Raw genomic sequence first — 21,464 nt, 5'->3', positions numbered from 1 at the left:
GTTTCTTTTTTGGTTCATTAAAAGTGTTCCAAGTGGGGCAGTGCCTGTGGCTCAAGGAATAGGGCACCAGCCCCTTATGCCAGAGGTGGCTGGTTCAAACCCAGCCCTGGCCAGAAAATGAAAAAAAAAAAGTGTTCCAAGTGATTGCTAGATAATGTGGTAGTTTTTTAATTTTTAATTAAATATAATTAATATAATTAAATTTTTAATTAAATAATAATTCATTTAAAAAAATTTTAATTTTTTTTTTGTGGACCCACCATACTATTTTCCATAATGGCTGTACTTATTTTTATTCCCACCAACTGAATGCCCTCAAATTTTTAAATAAGATCTCTGCTAAGTTTAGTTTTCTTCGGGTATAAATATACAAACTACAAGGGACAAGTCCTGGGAGTATCCTCCCCTTCCCTGCTTTGCTGTTCATCCTCCCCTCCAGTTCCCTTGTGCTGCTACAGCCCATCTACTTCTACCCTGACTCTGAGGAAAAGGCCTCAGATAGTAAACATGACCTGCATTACTTCTAATCTTACTCCCGTCAGTTTCTATCCAGCATCAAGATTGAAAGGGAGATAGGGAATAGACCTTCAAGGAATGGAGTTCACTATTTACTCAATCCTAAAAGCAAATCCAAAAACTAAATCAGTATGTCATTTCTGGGATAGCACTTATGGTAATGTTTCCTTCTTAAGTCTGGCATTGTTTTTAAAAAAGTTGTGGAAATCCTCATAAATGCCATCAAAGTTTTGGTTTGATTTGTAGATGAATGCATAGTTTTATTTAAAAAGAAAACAAATTGTCTTTTTAAACAAATTGATTGCTATAATTGGAGTAACAATGGGAGGATGATAATTTCTCATGAGATTGAAAGAATGCAGTGAATGAGTTTGAATTGGATAATAATAATGATGAGAAATAAAGTAGGTTTTCCAGCAACACATTACTTTAGGCTCCTTTGACTTTCTACATAATAAATTTTAGTCTATAGGACATCCAAATGAAAATACTCTAATTGAAAAAAAAAAGAAAATACTCTAATTGTACCTAATAGTTCGCATTTTAGAAATAGACCATGAATGATGGGTTGGTAATGAATTGTATGTTTGAAAATCAGAGCATCATAGTATCTTATTGCTTGAAGGGCCTTAGATAACGTGAGGTACAATCTTTTCAATATACAGATCGTGCAATTGAGCCTCGAAAGGTCAAGTAACATTCCCAAAACATAAGCAAGTTAATATAAGAGAATTATCTCCCAGATTTTTTGACTATCAACTAATGTAATATTCTTATGATCCTATCAAACTATTATCAGGATTGAGCTGATTATTAAAGATATAAAATAAGTGAATTAAAGGGAAAAATTTAAGAGGAAAATGAATTCAGAGACATAGAATGGAGTGCAGGTCCCAGAGCTTTGGCATGACGTAATCACTTCATGTATGCAGAAGGATGCACAGCCTGTGAGGTGGATGGACATTTAGAAAGTTGGAAGGGAGGGAACAAAATAGATTTTTTAGAAATCAACCATGAAATGCTTTGAAATCTTTTTCAGTGACCAAGTTTTTTTTCTATTGAGTTGTCTATGAAGGATCAGTGACCTGTCTGTTGAGAACCTTCAGAATGTAAGTTGTAGCAGCCCATATAGCCAATGGCTTGGAGGAGTGAGAGTTATAAGAAATACCTGTATAGCTCAATAATGGAACACGTTGGTGGAAAGAGCATGGAGAGGGATTTAGCTCTAACAAGCATGAGAGCTCAGGAGATGAGAGCAGTGGTGAATTGGCAGTCTCTACACCTGTGGCGTTGAGAGGCATGAGATTAGCCTTGTATTAGGCTGGCGGAGAAGGCAGTCAGGAGCATGCGCATTCTATCACGGACCCGCTTACTCTGACTCTGTCTCCTCTCCCGCCTGCAGAACTCCAGCAAGGCATCTCTGCTGAAGATTACCTACCAAACTCTGCTAAAGACTAAGATCTATCTATTCTAGGACTGCTTTACTCTCTCTAGGACATTCTCTCTCCTGCTGAAATAGATGGCCCTCAGACACCTAAGATAAATTGTTCCTGAGCAAGGTAGCTTAGTGGTATACATCTGGAACCTAGTTAAGCCAGATCCGAGACCTGGCCAGTCATAGGCCCTGACAATAAATTAAAAAAATAAACAGACAGATGTTTTGTCAGTTTTGTTCACTTAAGTGTCCCAAGCACTTAGTGAGTTCTCAGGAACTAGTCAATGGATAAGTGGAAGTCTTTCCTATTTTCTTGTACCAGAATGTGCTCTTAAGGTTCTTGATAAAGGAAATTTTTAAGTGAACCAGCATTTTAGAAAAAGTAACTGAAATCTTTATTAGAAAATTAAAGTTCAGTCAGGCAAAAATTTTTTTATTTAAAACCTGTAATTGGTTCACTAATTTCAAAAGTAAACTTCTATTATTTGAAAATGTTTCAGAGGAACTATTATAAAGTTGAACTAGAATAGTGAGAAAATAAGTGATATAGATGGGTTTAAAAATGTAACCTGCTATAAATGCACATGATAAGTTTTGTGCCTTATCTATAGGTAGGAGAGAAAGGTAACAGAAAGAGATAGGGTGTTGGGAAGATGATAAAACAACTTTGAATTATATATAAATGAACTCATTTTGCCTTTTCTAAGTTTCTATTCTCATTAGCTATCTATGCTTACACTTCCAAATTCTAAAACTCAACAAATCTAAGGGAGTAGTTATCATATTAAAATACACGTAGCATATTGCTCCAAAATGTGCAAAGCATTTATAACATGTTTATTGGACCTTAGTTCTATGGGTATTCTTCAATTCAGATGTCATTATAATTCCTAGAGGAAGATTTTTGGGGTATAATTTGTAGTAATAAATTATCTATAGCTTAATAGGCACAAAACATATCATCTGTGTTCTTAATCAAATTTTCTAATTATTAACACGTGCAAGGCTATACTCTAAATGCTTTTTATGTATTAACTCAAGTAATCCCTCATAATTAATCTTATGAAATACCATAATTATTAGCATTATGTATGTTGTTACATATGAGGAAATTGAAGCACCAGGGAGTTAAGTAATGTGTTCAAGTTTAATGAAATAACTGACATTTAAACCCAATAATTCTGTCTCTGAAAACCACATTATGAGCCACTTTGTGCTGCTCACATATGAAATAATTATTATTAAAATTTTTTTTTGCAGTTTTTGGCTGGGGCCATGTTTGAACCCACCGCCTCTGGTATATGGGCCAGTGCCCTACTCACTGAGCCACAGGCGCCACCCTGAAATAATTATTTAGTCTCATCAAAGATATGCCCCACTTGCCCCTTCTCATTTTGGGTTTACCCTACTTGGGATTTGTTAAGCTTCTTGGATCTGTGGATTTATCCCAAGTTTTATCAAATTTGGGAAACTTGAGGCCATTATTTCACTTTTTTCTGTCCACACCTCACTCTTCTTTACTGTATGGAGAAAGTTTAGATATATAATACAGAACTCATTATCATTCCATAGGTCTTTGGGGTTTAGCTCCTCCTTTTTCTTCCTCTTTATACTTTTGTTTGAATGGTTTTTATGTAACTAGCTTCAAGTTCACTGACCACGCTCCAGTGTCTAATCTGCTCTTAAGTCCATGGAGTGAATTCTTCATCTCATATAGTGTATTTCTTAGTTCTAAAACTTGGAAGTTTTTATTGTTCCATTTATCTGCTCTGATTCCTAATATGTCCTATCCTTATTTCTATCTTTCACTTTATACCTTTAAATGTATTTAGAATATCTTCTACTGTCTTTGTCTTCTAACTCTAACATATTTTTCATCTCACGGTTTGGGATAAAAACGCAAAAGAAATAACTTCATCAAGGCAAAGAGGCTGGTGTTTGTGTGTCCATGGAGTGCGATGACAAGAGAGCTGAATATTCCATTTGCACCGTGAATTTGTAGATAACCATTAAAATAAATGACCCACAGCTAAACATACCAACTTGGATGCGTTTTAGTAGCATAGAATTGAATGAAAAATGCAAGTCACTGAGGACCTTTCAAAATGTTGTAGCCTTTTCCTAGAGTTGAAAAGCAGGCCATATCCAACAATCTCTTGTTTAAAGATACATACATGTAATAAAAACAACATAACAAGAAACATTCAAGATCATATGTATCCTATTTGGAATGAGATAGTTGGCATTATGGGAGAAGAAAACAGGCAGATGTTAAGTTTATATGATCTTCTTGGAAAACGTTACCAGAAATTCTTGATTTATATCCTACAGAAACACCATACAAGAAATACTTTCCTCCCTTATTGACTAAAATTATCCCTTTTCTCTGTAAATGATTTGAGCTTATTATTTGTTAAATCATTAAAAATACCTACACAGTCTACACACGTGGATAAACTTTAGCAGTTTCATGGGTATTTATATGTTACTTAATAAAAAATCAAATGTACAAAATATGAAGCAAATTTTAAAAGTCAGATAAAGGAGGTTCGTCATACTGATGACAATAGTGTATTGTAAAGAAGAATTGTAAGTATGTATTGGGCAATTCTATGTCTCCTGAGAAACATACCAAAAATTTAAAACCAAATTAAAACACAGACAATGGGATATAATGTTGGAAAAGTACAATACATCCACTAACTATTTTCTCTGCCCCTTCATATCCTTGAAACTCACTGCTGAGTTCATCTACAAGCAGTAAACAATGTATTCAAACTTCATTTGAGTTTTTGGGTCCTTCGCTTCTAAAACAGGAACCCCAATGAGGTTGGCCTCCCAGCCCTTCACTTACAAGGGCTCCTACCTATTAGCTACCCAGATCTGAGATCTAGGAGATTAGTGAGAACCACAGCCCATATTAACCTGACACATCTGAAATCTCCAGCTTTGTGAGGGTGATCCTGAACACTTATGTAGCCTCCATTTGCCTCTCTTCAGTTTTGTTTTATCTGTTACCAGCCATTTGTTATATTGCTCCTGTGGCTCCAAAGATAAACATCACACACACACACACTGGCTGCAGTTCATAGGTGCTAGGCTACTTCACTCATCTCTATTAACAAATTCCCTCTGTTCACGTTTCTGAATTTCTCAGTTCTCTTTCCTCACTGCATCCCTGCCCAGGCCAGGCACTCTGCTTTCTTCTCTTTTTATGTCATTCTGTGGCTCTAGACCTGGAACTCTGCTCCCTTTCCCAGCCTTGCAGCTGAGGACCTGCCTTGGTTTGACTTCCAGGCTTATCCTGTCACCTGTCTCTAATGTGCTACCCTTTTGACCTCGCTCTCCACACCTTAACTTACTCTTTCAGGTTCAATTTTGGCATCTTCTCCCCTGGGAACCCCCCTCTGCCTGTGATGCCCCACTTCCTCACCCTCTCAGTGCTGATAACTATATCAAGGAAATTTCTTTGTATTTTTTTTATTTGACAACACAGCGTTTTTAATATGTGAACCTTTCCTAAGTTGTCTTCCCGGTATCTTTCTAACTCAAGTAGGGTTATTTCTTTGCCGGCTCCATTTCCTAGGCTTTTGGTGGGAATAATCATGACAAAAAAGCATAGACAGGCAGGACTAGAAAGGTTGCTGCAAAAAAGGGGTCAGTTCCTTGGCTTGCTTTTGTGATGAAGCGTCCCAGCAATTGGTTAAAAAAAATAACACATAGGTTTGAAGCCAGAGAGAAAAGCTGAAAAGTTGCTTCAGTAGACTGGGGAGGAATTTTAAGAATTTAACAAACAGTAGGCTCTAAATCATTTGCAGAAAGGGGAAATTTTAGTAGATAGGAAAGGAAAATATTTTTTGTGAGATGTTGCTGTAGGATATAAATTGAATTTCTGGTAATGTTTTCCAAGAAGAACATAGAAAAGCTGGAATGACTTTTAAACTACTACCAACTGATTTTTAAAAAATTATTACTATTCCCCTGTATAATGGTTCTAGCCTTTGGTCTTTTTTTTTTTTTTTTTTAACATGTTGCATTTAAAATTGCTTTGGCCCTATTGTTCTCAACTTCAACTTCATAAGGGCAGGGAACTGTGCACCTTTAGCATCTAAGATTGTGTCTGGCTCTTAAGTGATCAATAATCTTTGTTGGGTGCACAAATACATTGTATTGAGATTTACATTCTAGGCAGGAGTATGGATTCTGTTTTGAGGATAGTGGAGAGGTACTGCAGGCTTTTAAATTTTTTTCTCTAGACAAGTAACTGGATTAAACTTCTTTTAGAATTGGTAACTATGGAAACAACCTGCAGGATCATTTGGATATGGTAAGAATGGAGGGAATGAAACCTCTTGTGAGGCTATAACAATGGACAATATGAGAGTTTGTGGGTTTGAACTGGAGTTTATTAAAGTGAAGATAAGTGGAGGATTACAAAAGCCATTGTGTGGGCAGAGTTGTTAGGGCTGGCAGCAAATTGTAGGCATCTTTAAGAATCTTATAATTGATCTTTGCAACAGCACTTGAGGGAGTTCTTTGTACTTATTTAGAGATATTTAGTATTAAGTCAATGATTACAAGGGCCAGGAATAGGTCATGAGTTAGAGGGGTGGACAAAATAACATTTGTATTATAAATCTTCGGAATTAAAATGATGGAATTGTTATTAATTGGGACCAGACATACAGAAGGAAGGATAAGAGATAGAATCAAGATATAAGATAACATGTTCTATTTGAAATACTTTGCATAAAAATGCTTTACCACACCATGAAGGACGTACAGAGGGTTTGAAAGAGATTTCAAGGCTCAAACATTTTATTTGAGAATGATTTGCATGGAGCTGACTATGAGAACTATGTAAATAGCATTTCTGATGGGATAGCACATAGACCACAGTGAGAAGCATCATGCGCTGAGGTGTACACTTTGGGGAACACTTATATTTAAATGTTGGGCAGATAAAAACATGCTAGAAAAGCAGAGAGTCAGAAGAAGTTAGAGAAAGAGGAAGAGAACTAGGCCTCCATACTTGAGAAGATACCAAAATTGGAAAAAATTTAAGGAGGATATGGCCAATAATGAGGGACCGTGCAGAAGTCAGTGTAATCTGGATAAGAGCTTGGCTTGAGAGAAGACAAAACTCAGGAGGGGCAGGTGGCTCACACCTGTAATCCTAGCACTCTGGAAGGCCAAGGCAGGAGGATCCCTGGAGCTCACGAGTTCGAGACCAGCCTGAGCAAGAGCAAGAGCCTGTCTCTAAAAAAAACAAAAAAACAACCTGTCATTGTAGTAGGTGCCTGTAGTTCCAGATACTCAGAAGGCTGAGGAAAGAAGATGAGTTGGGCTGGAGAGTTTAAGGTTGCTGTGAGCTATGATACCACAGCACCCTACCCAGGACAACAGAATGAGACTCAGTCTCAAAAAAAAGGGGGGGAGGGGAGAGAAAAGAAAAGAAAGAGACTAGACTCAATGGTGGCCAGAAACACTAGTGGTCAAGCAGAATGAGGCTTAAGAAAAGTCCATTTTCTATATCACAATATCAGTGAACTTTAAACTGAGTAGTTTCTCTAGAGGAGGACTGTGCTTACATTTCAGGAGCCAATGTAAAGATTTTAGAAGAAAGAAGGCAACAGACAATGATGCTTTTTTGAGAAGTATTACACTAAAAGAAAGACACTGGCTTGCTTGGGGACGAAGAGGAGTTGGAGAGAAGGAAGATTTGAAGCTCTTGGTAGTTGGGCTAAAGTGGAAAAGGAAAGTATGTATGTTAAGGAAATGAAACAGACTAATGCACCAAAATCCTGGAGATGCCAGGGAGGATGGGAAAGTTCCATAGGAATGATGCTGCTTTAGTGTCTAAACCCTTAAGGATAACATTTGAAGGAGAGGGAGGAAGAGGCAAGGGAATGCATATCGGATGGTCTCAGTCATTCCTAAAAAGTAGACATTCTGATTACCTGCCAAGAGGAGGCCAGAAATAAACTTAGATTATCTCCTTTTGTATATTTCCAGAATACATCAGAGGCTGTTGATATATTTTTTAAATCCTTTAAAGGTCTTTGGAGAATCTATATTTTATAAAGACAAATATTACAGTGGATTTATGTCACCACCACCCCCAAATGGATTTATAGCCCTTTGCTCACCTTAGAAACTTGGAAGCTACTCACCTTGTATTTGCATATTATGAAATAGCCATTGCAATCAGATTGTTCCCTACATGTGATAACTAGTCTTCCATCATTTTATTTTTTGCCTATGACATTTTTCACTGAGTTTTCTGTGGCAGCCCTGAGTGAGTGAGTATGCAGCTCGGAGCACAGGCAGCTCCAGGCCAGCCTGCCAGCAAACTTTCATCCCCAAATGTCAATGTGTCTAGTAATCAAGGCTCATCATACATCACTTTAAAAGGACAACTCTCTTTGGATCAGATCAAAGTCAGATGATATTATCCAAGACAAATAGCCAAGATTAAAATTGTCATTATACCTCCATGAGTGTCATATATCTAAGTGAACTATACCTATTTATTTTTTATGATTCATGACTCTAGCTAAGGACATCATTTAAAATAAGGCTACGCCACCACCTTTGAACATGTCCGTATCTTTTATTTCATGTAGGAAATGAATTCCCGGCTAATTCTAACATTTGGATTAGATTTGTGAGATCATTAATGTACTAATCAAAATCTGGTTAAGTTCTGGTCTAGTGTATATGCTATATCTTGTGTGGTTAAATTAGATAGTTTTGCTTCAGATGTGAGAGACTAAACAAACAACAAAAACAGTGGTTTAGAAAGGACAGAAGTCTATCTCTCTCACATTCAAAAGTCTAAAGGTGCAAACCAGGGTTGTTATGGCTGCTCTGCTGTGTGCAGTACCGAGGAGCCAGCTCTGTTCAGCTTAACTGGGCCTTGTGCTCAAAATCCAACAGGGCAGAGTTCACATTCCAAGCAGCAGGAGGGAAGAGATGAAGAAGGAACCGGGTAAGAGACATGTTTACAAGAGCACTCAAAACTGGCCACACAAAACTTTTGCCAAAATATAGTCATGTGACCAGAATTTGGTCACCTGGCTACACCAAGCAGTAAAAACATGAGAAATGTTGGGGCAGTGCCCGTGGCTCAAAGGAGTAGGGCACAGGCCCCATATGTCGGAGGTGGCAGGTTCAAACCCAGCCCTGGCCAAAAAACTGCAAAAAAAAAAAGAAAACCTTTAAAAAAATATGAGAAATGTTATTATGTTCTAAGCGTTCAGGCACTGAACTAAAATGTGGAGGCTAAACATTTATTACTGGACTCACCTAGGACTCTGGGCCCAAATGGTGACTGCTTGTTCATAACTACCCTAGAAAGGAATATTCACAGGCATGATTAGCAAGAAGATAACCTACTAGATTATAAAAAGAGGACTTTTTTTTTTTTTTAACCAGAAAACACATAAAAACTAGCTCTATGCTTCAAAATGGAATTAAGAGTTCTTCATTGTCCTCCTGTGAATACAAATTGGTTAACATCTTCTTTGGAGCTATTCTCACTTTTACTCTTTGGCGCATGGTCTCAAGACACCAACTGTGATCATCCAAGCTTTCAAAGGACAACCATAATTACTTACATCCCAGGTGATAGCGAGTCAGCTACTGAGGGGAGCTGAAGACAGCTGTGGATTGACAACTTTGTTCTTATAATTTTTATGTTGAAAATGTATGCTTTACATACATACACTTTCCAGGGCCCTGCCCCGGGGGCAGGGTCCTTCAAAACCTGTGGAAACTTGTTGGCAAGTAATTTAACGGTCTCCTTAACAGTAAGCTAGCTAAGCTGTTTTTTTTTTTTTTTTTTTTTTGTAGAGACAGAGTCTCACTGTACCGCCCGCCCTCGGGTAGAGTGCCGTGGCGTCACACGGCTCACAGCAACCTCCAACTCCTGGGCTTACGCGATTCTCTTGCCTCAGCCTCCCGAGCAGCTGGGAGCTAAGCTGTTTTTATTCCACCTTGCTCAGTTTATTTCTGTTTTTACCTTTTCCTGGGGGTGTTTTCCCTTGCCAAGAATGGGGTCTTTGGTCCCCATTCCCCATCCTTTAGTATAATGGCAGTCTGGGAAGTCACTATTGTTTGATTAGCAAATAGTTAACTTGGGGGTAGGAACAATAGCAACCACAAAATAGATCCCAGAGATTAATCTTATTTATGTGTTCTAGCATTTTCCGCCCTAAAAAAACTTTCATTTTTATTTTCTTTATTTTAAAAAATGTTTATCTTAAAAATCTTCTAAATATTTTTGACTCAGTTGAATAAGAATGTTTAATAATTGGACTGTGCCTATGATGCGTGGAAAACTTTCAGTAGATAAAGAGGTTATGGTATTTACTGTATTTCATCAACACATCAGTTAAGGACTCCTTAGTAATTAGTCCTCTACCCTTCTAAAGGAAATGAATCAGTCAATATTCACCAATTATTGTAAAATACAAGACAGTTAGAGGAGACATGTCTTGAAACCCAATTATTTAGCAGTTTGTAATTTCACCATTATACTTCTCCGTCTTTACAATTTGGCTTTGCCACTGACAACTGAGTTGCTGGGTTTCATCTCTTTGTGAGATACAGGAGGAAGGAGTGAAATCTATAACACTTGCCTTGCCATTGATTACTTTTCTGATTCAGCTTTGTAGCTTGCTGCTTGATGACAGGCATGACTCATCTCCAGTGCTGAGCGGCAGTAAGAAGATGGTCAGTAACAAGATGATCAGTTGCACAGCAAACATCATCGCTTCTTCCTTCTTTTCTCACTTCCTCTGCTCTGCTCCATCCCTCCACACACTTCTCCTTCTCTCTGGAACTCCCTCTCCCCCTTCCTTCCTTCTTTTTTCTCTCCCTCTGGCTCTCACTTTCCCCTTTCCTTTCAACTTCCTCTTTTTAAACTTTCCTTTCTGGCTCAGCACCTGTCGCTCAGGGGCTAGGGTGCCAGCCACATACATTGGAGGTGCCGGGTTCAAATCCAGCCTGGGCCTGCCAAAAATCAATGACAACTGTGACCACAAAATAGCCAGGCACTGTGGCAGGTGCCTGTAGTGCCAGCTACTTGGGATGCTGAGGCAAGAGAATCGCTTAAGCCCAAGAGTTTGAGATTGCTGTGAACTGTGATGCGACAGCACTCTACCCAGGGCAACATCGTGAGACTGTCTCAAAAAACAAACAAGCAAAACCAAACCAAAACAAAACAAAAAAACTTTCCTTTCTTTTCCTGTCTTTCTTAAAGAAAGAAAACATATCCACAGGGTGGTGAGTCAGACTTTGCAAGACAAAGATAAATCTGAAAAACACTCTAGATCTAAGCTTTTAAGTTCTGGATCAGTTAAAAGATTAGGTTTCTCAGGCTATTCATGGAAACAAAGTTAGATTTTAAAAGAGAAATGGAAAGACAAAAACTGGTGCATAAGAGAAGGCAGTGATAACAGTTTCTTTCTTTTATTTCAAAGAGAAAGTCAGCTCTGCAAAATGACAGATCAGGTAGTTTGCAAACCTGATAGTGTGTTTCATCTCAATAAAAATTTCTAATTCATGTCTTTAATATCTGTATCTGTAAGTTTATCAGTAATATATTCTTACATTCAAGATACTGAAAATTAGATAATTAAAAGGATTAGCTATAAAATTTATATGCCCATGTCTTTTCTATAATTATACCAATCTTCAGTGGACTCCTTTCTCTTTTTTGTGCCCTCCACTTCAGACACCTTAATGTAAATGTATTTGGTGAGAGCATAAATTCCGAAGAATGTTGAATTTCCCAAATGCCAACCCCTGAGCAGTGATTCTCATACAGTCAGTTGAGATTGAGATTTTGAACTCTTTGGGAATATATAAAAAAGTGTACGATAATTTGCTCTGAGATTCCTAGAGCTCAACTGATAAATTCAGAATAATTGTGGTTAAATTTAATGTAGTTCTTTGATTACTACAAGGCAACAAGAAGGATAGGTAGTGATATTTGTATCCTGTGATGGAGAATGGTGGGTTAAGACTCCTTAAAGCTCTGGATATGATCAGTTTATCTGAAAGAGTTGAGCTCTATCTAGTAGGGTTATGAGAAGCTCTTTAGGGAAATTTTACAGAAGTATCTGTGCATTTGATGCAATGCAACTAAGTCAGTATACGTAATATCCAGAAAAAAATTGATATTTTTTTCAATTTTTACATTACATTACATTTATTATTTACATTACATTTATTCTATGTAATTAAATTCAACACACGTTTGTTGTCACTCTCCATATTTTAGGAATTTCATAACATGCCGTGGGAATAACAAATACTTGAGTAAGTCATTGTGACTTTATACATAGTAGAGGAACTGGAAAGGAAAATAAAAGACATTATATTGGAATATAATACAGTCATATAAAAAGTTCAGAAGAAATAGGGGAGAAATGATTACCCAGTGAAAGACGTTTAAAAAAGGGGAAATCTAATATTGGTTTTGAAAGATTTAAGTCATAAAAATAACATGGATGGTGGGAAAGAAATATCAATATTGACATGCTTTTGGTTCCAATTTCACTGCTGTTGACTTAGCCAGAATATTTATTTATTTGACTAAGCCTCCATTTTCTTATTTTTGACATTAGTCCTTTTGACTTTATGGTCTTAAACAATTCAAATTTATCTGTGTACCGAGTGCATTTGGGGGGGAAATAACAATGAATACAACATAGTACTTTCTCTTAAGGAGTTTTAAATCTGTCAGAGGAAAACTACAAGTAGAAAAATAACTAGACTGAACTAAATTCTTGTGCAAACTTTGATAGCTTAGGGAATCAATAAGAAAAGTTAAAAATAATTGCATAGACACAGAAGGTGAACACTAAGATTAGATAAGATTTATCTTAGATACAGCTATGATGATGATTAACAACAGCTAATATTTCTTGATAATTCTACATGCAGTATCAGTCTATCTCAGATAACTGCCATGACCCGTCTGTGTTCTCCTCCACCTCCTCCTCCTCTGGAAAAGTCCAGGTCTCATATATGGGACTTCCACTAGAAGTCATGAACTTTTGTAGCTAAAGACAGTTAGCACATCACTAGACATGTTTTTTCTTCTTACTGTACTCACAGTTAGACCATGTTTTTCAGTTTCTCTTGGAGTCAGGGAGGGCCATGACGTGGAGCTCCAACTGATGACATATGGGTGGCCCAGTGATGGCCCTCACAGGTTCATAAAAACCTTCCATGTGTGATCTTCTGGGTTCTCTTTCCTCTAACATAACCTAGAAAGCCACTTGTTTAAGATGGCAGAGGCATGAAATGGAAAGAGCCTGGATTTCCATCAGTGCTGGGGGATAGTATCAGGAGTTTCTATTGTAGAGATAAAAATTTCTTACTAAAACCTTCCAATAGGTTTTATTTCCAGCGTGCTGGGAATAAAATTGAAACCTCCAATCAGAACCATACATAAAGGAGTCCGTGCTTCTATGTCTCATTTTTTCTCATTTGCCTCCACTCCACCATCATCTTTCTGGTTCATTCTTCTCCTACCAGAGTGACACCCTGCTTGCTTTTGAGACATGTTGAGCTCATCTTGTTTCAGATTCGTCTTACTTGTTTTTCTTTCATAGCTGAAATCCCTTCTTCTTGTTCAGGTCTCAGCTCTAGAATTCTTTCCTAAAATTAGTTTCTTCTTATACCCAGTACCCCCTTCACCACTTTCTTCCTACCTTTTAAAAAATGCCTCTTGAATGTTTATTGCTGGTATTTACTATCTATCTGTCTTCTGTCTAGCTAGCTAGCTATTTATCATCTATCCATCCATCTGGTCTCCTTAAATTAGAATATAATATCCATGAGGATAGAGACCTTGTCCATTTTGTTATATATCTGTTATTAACAAGAAACATTGTCATTTTATTTGTTATACCATATCTCAACACTAAAGTAGAGCTTTGTGTATTATATGCATTCAGTAACTATTTATGGAGAAATCCAAAAGGAATTTTGTTGCTTAGTTTTCAAACTAAAAGCTTCCCAGTCTCCAGTGAAGAAGTTTTTCCTCCTGCATTATGAGATGTAGGGATATATGTTACTGCAGTGGATTAGTGAGAGCTCAGATTCATTTATGTGCCAGGTGCTATAAATGTTTGATAAATAACACACGACATCCTGTGTATATCCATGTACACATATGTACGTAGTATATACACATAAAGTAGTGCAGTGTCCAGTGTTTACATAGCTACAGCATACAGTAATGGTGGATTGATATAAGATGCAGAAACCTTGTATGTTACTCTTAATCTAGACTGTAGGTTCCTTCGTGTCAGGGCCATTTCTTCCATGTTTGTATATCTTCTCAGTACCTTGCAAGTTGACATTGTTTGGAACATGTGTTTTTTAACTGAAGAGACAGGCTTACTAAGAGCTTATATTCTTATATGACTACTCTAGAAGTGTTTACACCAGAGAAACAACTTACAATCAGGTGCATGAGAGTCCTGCTTTCCTCTTTGTCCCACTGAGATTAAGCCCAAATCGTGGCAGCACCCATAATACCTGCCAGTGCACAGAAGAGGAGCAGGTGGAGATGGGGCTTCTCAAGGTCAGGGGGTCTTTTGTAGGTGTATTTAGTTAGCTGGTAGGAATGATTGGATTATGTGGTTGATGGTTTAGACATAGATGTAATGATGAGATTGTGTGAGTTAGACAAAGATGCTTCTAAAACAAACTCATTAAAATTAACTGATAAAGGGCGTTGCCTGTGGCTCAATGGAGTAGGGTGCCAGCCCCATATGCCGGAGGTGGCGGGTTCAAACCCAGCCCCTGCCAAAAACTGCAAAAAAAAAAAAAATTAACTGATAAAAATGCCAAAGAAAGGCCCAACAAAAAGCTTCCCACAAAATAACCAGAAGGCCTACATACCAGACATAATATCAGACTTCCTGATTGTGTGCAAAAGTCTCTTTAACAACCTCTGTTTTCATGCCCAGACTTCTCCTTTCCTAGACAATTCCATAGCTATTAAAGATAGTTTAACAGTTTGATTATACAAGTATTTTGTGAAATATTAGATGTAACTGCCACAGGAGTGACATGGCATATCCTGGAAATGTTAACCAGAGAGAGGGCAAAAAAGATTGTAATGTCCTTGTGCCCACATAGAGTTGGCTTGTTTGAGTAGAAAGCAAAGCCTACCCACTAGTCATGCTGAGTCCTACTGAAGCTGACATAATATGTCTTAAAAGGTGTTTAATTTTGTATTATTCTAGAGATTCCAAACAAACAAACTGTATCTACCTGAATAATGTACCTTATACTAGTAACAAGATGCTTAGCTCGGTATAACACTCGATTAGCAACTCCTGAATGAATTGTTGCAACCAGCCTGCCTGCAGGGGTCAGTACCAGTGAACGCCACCAAGCCGTCTAGCTCCATGTGTCCTAAATTTAACCGTACACAATTATGACCAGGGGATCTTTATAAACTGCACATTCTGACACAGTTTGGGGGATTGTGCCTGAAATTTGGTTATTTATCAAAATGTCCAAAGTCATGCCTATGATTCTGGCATTTCTTAACATTTTAAGTAGCATTGAGGAACTAGTGTCCTAGTTCTCAAAAATGGCTGTCCATTGCAATAACAGGGTTTCTAAAAATGTGTGTACCTGGGTAATACTTTCAGATGTTTTGATTTAATTAGTATGAAGTATCATCTGGAAATAGGGTTTGTAAAATCTCCCCCAAAGTGTGGCACTGAATATGAGAAGACCATGGTATAGCTGGGATTTTATCATAAAGGATTCTTTTCATTTACAACCGATACATAATACTTGTATATATTTATTAGTTACAGTGTAATGTTTCAATACATGTAAACTATGTATAAAGATAAAGAGTAATTAGTAAATCCAACACTTTGAACATTTGTCATTTCTTTGTGGTGATAACATTCAAAATCTTCTCTTCTAGCTAACTTGATATATACAATACATTATTATTAGATATAGTCACCCTACTGTGTAAGGTGCTTTTCTTTATGGATGTGGAAAGTTACTGTTAAAAATATTCCAGAACATATTGTCATTTTCACCTTTGGATATATCTGTTATGAGCAAGAATAGTTACCCCCTGTCAAGGCAGCTCCGTCACCTGATTATTGGATCTGCACCTGTTCTTGACTGGCAAAGCAGTTAGTATTCTCAAGTTTCTGAGTCAAAACAACAGGAAAAATTCCCTAGTGTGCCTTTTTATTATTTTACACAAAACATGGTCATATGTTGCTCATCTAATTTTAACTACATGGCTTCCCAAGGGCTATTTAGTTTTATGAGAAAACTGAACTCAGATTGCTCCTGAGATAAATGCAGACATGTCCCCTTGTAAGGAGAAAATACGCTGGCTGAACAAGGAAGCTGTAACTCATCTTTGATAGGACCAAGGGAAGGCAGAGAGTCAGTAAGATAAACAAAGCTCTATACTGATCTACTGAAAAACAGGAAAATTCTCATGAATTTATGTGTAAAGGCTTAGCAAGTGTCTGATTTGGAAACATCTGTAAGCATAAATGCAGTATAAAGAATAATGAAAGAAAATGGAGATAGCCATGACTACTTAATTGAAAAATATTCTTTGAAAATGAATAGCACAAACATTAATTCATTCTATAGTCAATTACTGGGGGCCTTACCTTACTTGCCACAGGCATTGCATGAGGCCCTAGCTGTATAGTGCTAAGTAAAACAGACACGCTTCATGCCTTCTTAGACTACAAAGAATATTTAGAGGAAAAGACAAATTTTGAAAAATATTTCAGAGAGGCATTCTTGGAATATGGTGACTAAACACAACTCTCTTGCCATCTCCTTATTTTTATAACCTAAATCCAGGCATTTGTTTTAACTGATGCAGAAGCTGCAGAGTCATATAAGCAGATGTATACAAATGATGTCATAGGCTTTGCTGGCATCCTGCCGGGTAAAGCTCATACACAGATTTCTTCCATCTGAGCTTGGAAAGCATCTGGAGAAAAACGTGAGAGCTTCAGTGTTAGATTTGAGAGTACAAGGTCCCGGTAAGACCTTGATCCTCAGAGAAGTGTATCCACTGCAGCAGAAGGCTCTCTTTAACCCTGGAACAACTCGCCTAGTTTCTTTGAATGCGTGAGGCAAGTAGGCACCTAAGGGACTGAGAAAGTGTAAGAATACCCAATGACAAGGAGTGATCTTGTAGGAGTCGCAGCAGTGAGCTGGCTTATACGCCCTTAGTACTTAGGGGTAAGACATCTTTCCTTCCACCCCTGATAAGAATACTGCCACTTAGGAAACTGTAACGTGGCTAGAGCCCTAAAGAGCTGATGAGGAAAAACAGCCATGCATCTACAGGGAGGGGAAAACCCCAGCAAAAGGAAGACTGATTAGAATAAACAGAACTCTTCCCAGGTAAAATAGAGCTGGAAGTGGGGTGGAGTCAGGAGGAGGACTAAACAAGGACTTGAAAACAAAAATAAGGGCACTTTTACTGCTAAAATGTGATTTTCACAAATATAATATTCAGCATATAAAGGAAAGAGAGAATGAATCCTGCTAAAACCTGCAATATTAGTCTGAAGATCAGGTTTAAGATGTATCCCAAAGAACAGAGGGAAGCATCGATTGAAGATATAAAATGAAAACTATAGGAAAGTTAGTGGATAGAACTGGGAAAATGAAAAAGTGAAAAATAAGGTTTGCAGGAGAATGGAACAGATGTAAGAAAGGAAATACTCCTTGAAAGTTTTTTTTTTTTTTTTTTTTTCCCTGAGCTGAAGATAATCCAAGTTACCAATTGAAATAGGTGTAATAAGTTCCAGACAGGATGGATTAGAAAATGTACTCACTTGGGCAAATTCTGGCGAAACTCCCAAGCTTGCAAGCATCCATTCAGAAAAACAAGTAGTCTATAGAGGAATATAAAATTAAATTGATGTTGGAAATCTCATCCACAACTGAAATAAAAGATGGAATAGCAGCTACACATTATTGGGACAACGGATCTACCACACAAAGGTCCAAATGCAGGCAATCCAGTGTTTATTTCTCAGGGCGAAAGATTTGAAGGGCCTGTACTGTTCTGAATGGTAAATATCAATACCACAAAATATAAATTTCTCAGAAATTGATTTATAAATATAATACATTAATCACCTGTTGGAATCCAAAAATGTTTATTTATTTATTTATTTATTTATTGTTGGGGATTCATTGAGGGTTCAATAAGCCAGGTTACACTGTTTGCAATTGTTAGGTAAAGTCCCTCTTGCAATCATGTCTTGCCCCCATAAAGTGTGACATACACCAAGGCCCAACCGCCCTCCCTCCGTCCCTCTTTCTGCTTCCCCCCCCCATAACCTTAATTGCCATTAATTTTCCTCATATCAAAATTGAGTACATAGGATTCATGCTTCTCCATTCTTGTGATGCTTTACTAAGAATAATGTCTTCCACTTCCATCCAGGTTAATACAAAGGATGTAAAGTCTCCACTTTTTTTAATGGCTGAATAGTATTCCATGGTATACATATACCACAGCTTGTTAATCCATTCCTGGGTTGGTGGGCATTTAGGCTGTTTCCACATTTTGGCAATTGTAAATTGAGCCGCAAGAAACAGTCTAGTACAAGTGTCCTTATGATAAAAAGATTTCTTTCCTTCTGGGTAGATGCCCAGTAATGGGATTGCAGGATCAAATGGGAGGTCTAGCTTGAGTGCTTTGAGGTTTCTCCATACTTCCTTCCAGAAAGGTTGTACTAGTTTGCAGTCCCACCAGCAGTGTAAAAGTGTTCCCTTCTCTCCACATCCACGCCAGCATCTGCAGTTTTGAGATTTTGTGATGTGGGCCATTCTCACTGGGGTTAGATGACATCTCAGGGTTGTTTTTATTTGCATTTCTCTAATATATAGAGATGATGAACATTTTTTTCATGTGTTTGTTAGCCATTTGTCTGTCATCTTTAGAGAAAGTTCTATTCATGTCTCTTGTCCATTGATATATGGGATTGTTGGCTTTTTTCATGTGGATTAATTTGAGTTCTCTATAGATCCTAGTTATCAAGCTTTTGTCTGATTGAAAATATGCAAATATCCTTTCCCATTGTGTAGGTTGTCTCTTTGCTTTGGTTATTGTCTCCTTAGTTGTACAGAAGCTAATAAAGGGAATCCAAATGGGAGCAGAGGAGGTCAAACTCTCCCTCTTTGCTGATGACATGATCTTATACTCAGAAAACCACAAGACTCCTAGAAGTCATCAAAAAATACAGTAATATTTCAGGATATAAAATCAATGTCCACAAGTCAGTAGCCTTTGTATACACCAATAACAGTCAAAATGAGACGCTAATTAAGGACACAATTCCCTTCACCATAGTTTCAAAGAAAATGAAATACCTAGGAATATACCTAACGAAGGAGGTGAAGGACCTCTATAAAGAAAACTATGAAATCCTCAGAAAGGAAATAGCAGAGGATATTAACAAATGGAAGAACATACCATGCTCATGGACGGGAAGAATCAACAGTGTTAAAGTGTCTATACTTCCCAAAGCAATCTACCTATTCAATGCCATTCCTATCAAAATACCAACATCGTACTTTCAAGATTTGGAAAAAATGATTCTGCGTTTTGTATGGAACCGGAAAAAACCCCATATAGCTAAGGCAGTTCTTTGTAATAAAAATAAAGCTGGGGGCATCAGCATACCAGATTTTAGTCTGTACTACAAAGCCATAGTGCTCAAGACAGCATGGTACTGGCACAAAAACAGAGACATAGACACTTGGAATCAAATTGAAAACCAAGAAATGAATCTAACATCTTACAACCACCTAATCTTTGATAAACCAAACAAGAACATACCTTGGGGGAAAGACTCCCTATTCAATAAATGGTGTTGGGAGAACTGGATGTCTACATGTAAAAGACTGAAACTGGACCCACACCTTTCCCCACTCACCAAAATTGATTCAAGATGGATAAAGGACTTAAATTTAAGGCATGAAACAATAAAAATCCTCAAAGAAAGCATAGGAAAAACACGGGAAGATATTGGGCTGGGGAAAGACTTCATGAAGAAGACTGCCATCGCAATTGCAACAACAACAAAAACAAACAAATGGGACTTCATTAAATCCAAAAAAGTTTATTTTTAGGTAGACAAAATTGGATAAAGTAAACTTAAATATAAACAGTAGATTAGCTGTAAAAATATAGCCAAATATATGAATTAAAAGAATAATATACATGTGGCACTTTGTTCAATCAGTTATCATGTACTTACAAATGAAGCCTTTATAAACATATCAACCAAATATTGACATAAGAGTAGACAAGTTATAGAAAAAATATAAAATATGGGATAAGACCTTACATGTATGTATGAATTTATCACATGCCAAAAGTAATAGTTCAAGTCAGTAGGAAAAATATGAATTATTTATTAAGCTATTTTGAATCAACTGGCTGTTTATCTTGGAATAAATAAAAGTGAACATACATCTTCCACCATATACTAAGTACAGGTGGCTTAGAATTCAATTTGTAACATCTTAAATACATGTAAAAGTGATTGGATGCTTTCTTAATCCAGAGAGAAAGCAGAGACAGCTCAGAGGAAACCAACATCTTTGACTATTTAAAATTTGAAATTTTTGTAAGGAACAAAATATTACAATGCCAATACACAAATGTTTAATTTAGTAAAAATAATTTTAATCTTCATAGCAAAAAAAGAGTTGATATCTATAGCATCCCCAAAATATGTTACAAATTGACAGATAAAGAAAAACAATGAAATAGAAATTAGGCTATGTATATGGATAGGCAATTCACGGGGGATAAATCCAAATATAGGAAGATTTTCAACTTCATTAATAAGAAAGAATATGTATATGAAAATAATCATGGTATTAGTATATCACTTCACACTGATTAGACTGAAAATATATTTGTAATAATTACTTCTGGTGGGTACATCAAGAAAATTAACTTCTATTAGTTGTAGGAATACAATATTTTATATTTTATTTTGTAGGAATACAAAATTTTTAAGAATTTGATCTGATCACATTTATAACAATGTAAAATATATTTTTGAAGCTAGTTTCTAAATCTTTGGAGGCTAGCTCCTGGAAATAAAAGTATCAGTGCATAAAGTATACATTATAAGGATTTTAAATTAAACGTTGTGCAGAGTCACTAAAAGCTTGCAACAAAGTTAATGTCCAATAATAGATAATTGATGGAATAACATATGGCCATTAAGAAAATGAATACCAGTTGACTTAGAGACTATATCTCTGAGTGACAACAGCCAAGTGCAAGAAGATGTGTTAAAAAATAATGGAATGTTATTCAGCCATTAAAAAAGAATGAAATCTTATCATTTGTGGCAACATGGATTGAACTAGAGCGGAGGACATTATGTTACGTGAAATAACCCAAGCACAGGAAATGAATATCTCATATTCTCATTCATAT

The sequence above is a fragment of the Nycticebus coucang genome, chromosome 13 (genome assembly GCF_027406575.1).
Source record: "Nycticebus coucang isolate mNycCou1 chromosome 13, mNycCou1.pri, whole genome shotgun sequence".
Lineage (NCBI taxonomy): Eukaryota > Metazoa > Chordata > Mammalia > Primates > Lorisidae > Nycticebus > Nycticebus coucang.
This window is presented reverse-complemented; position numbering follows the sequence as displayed.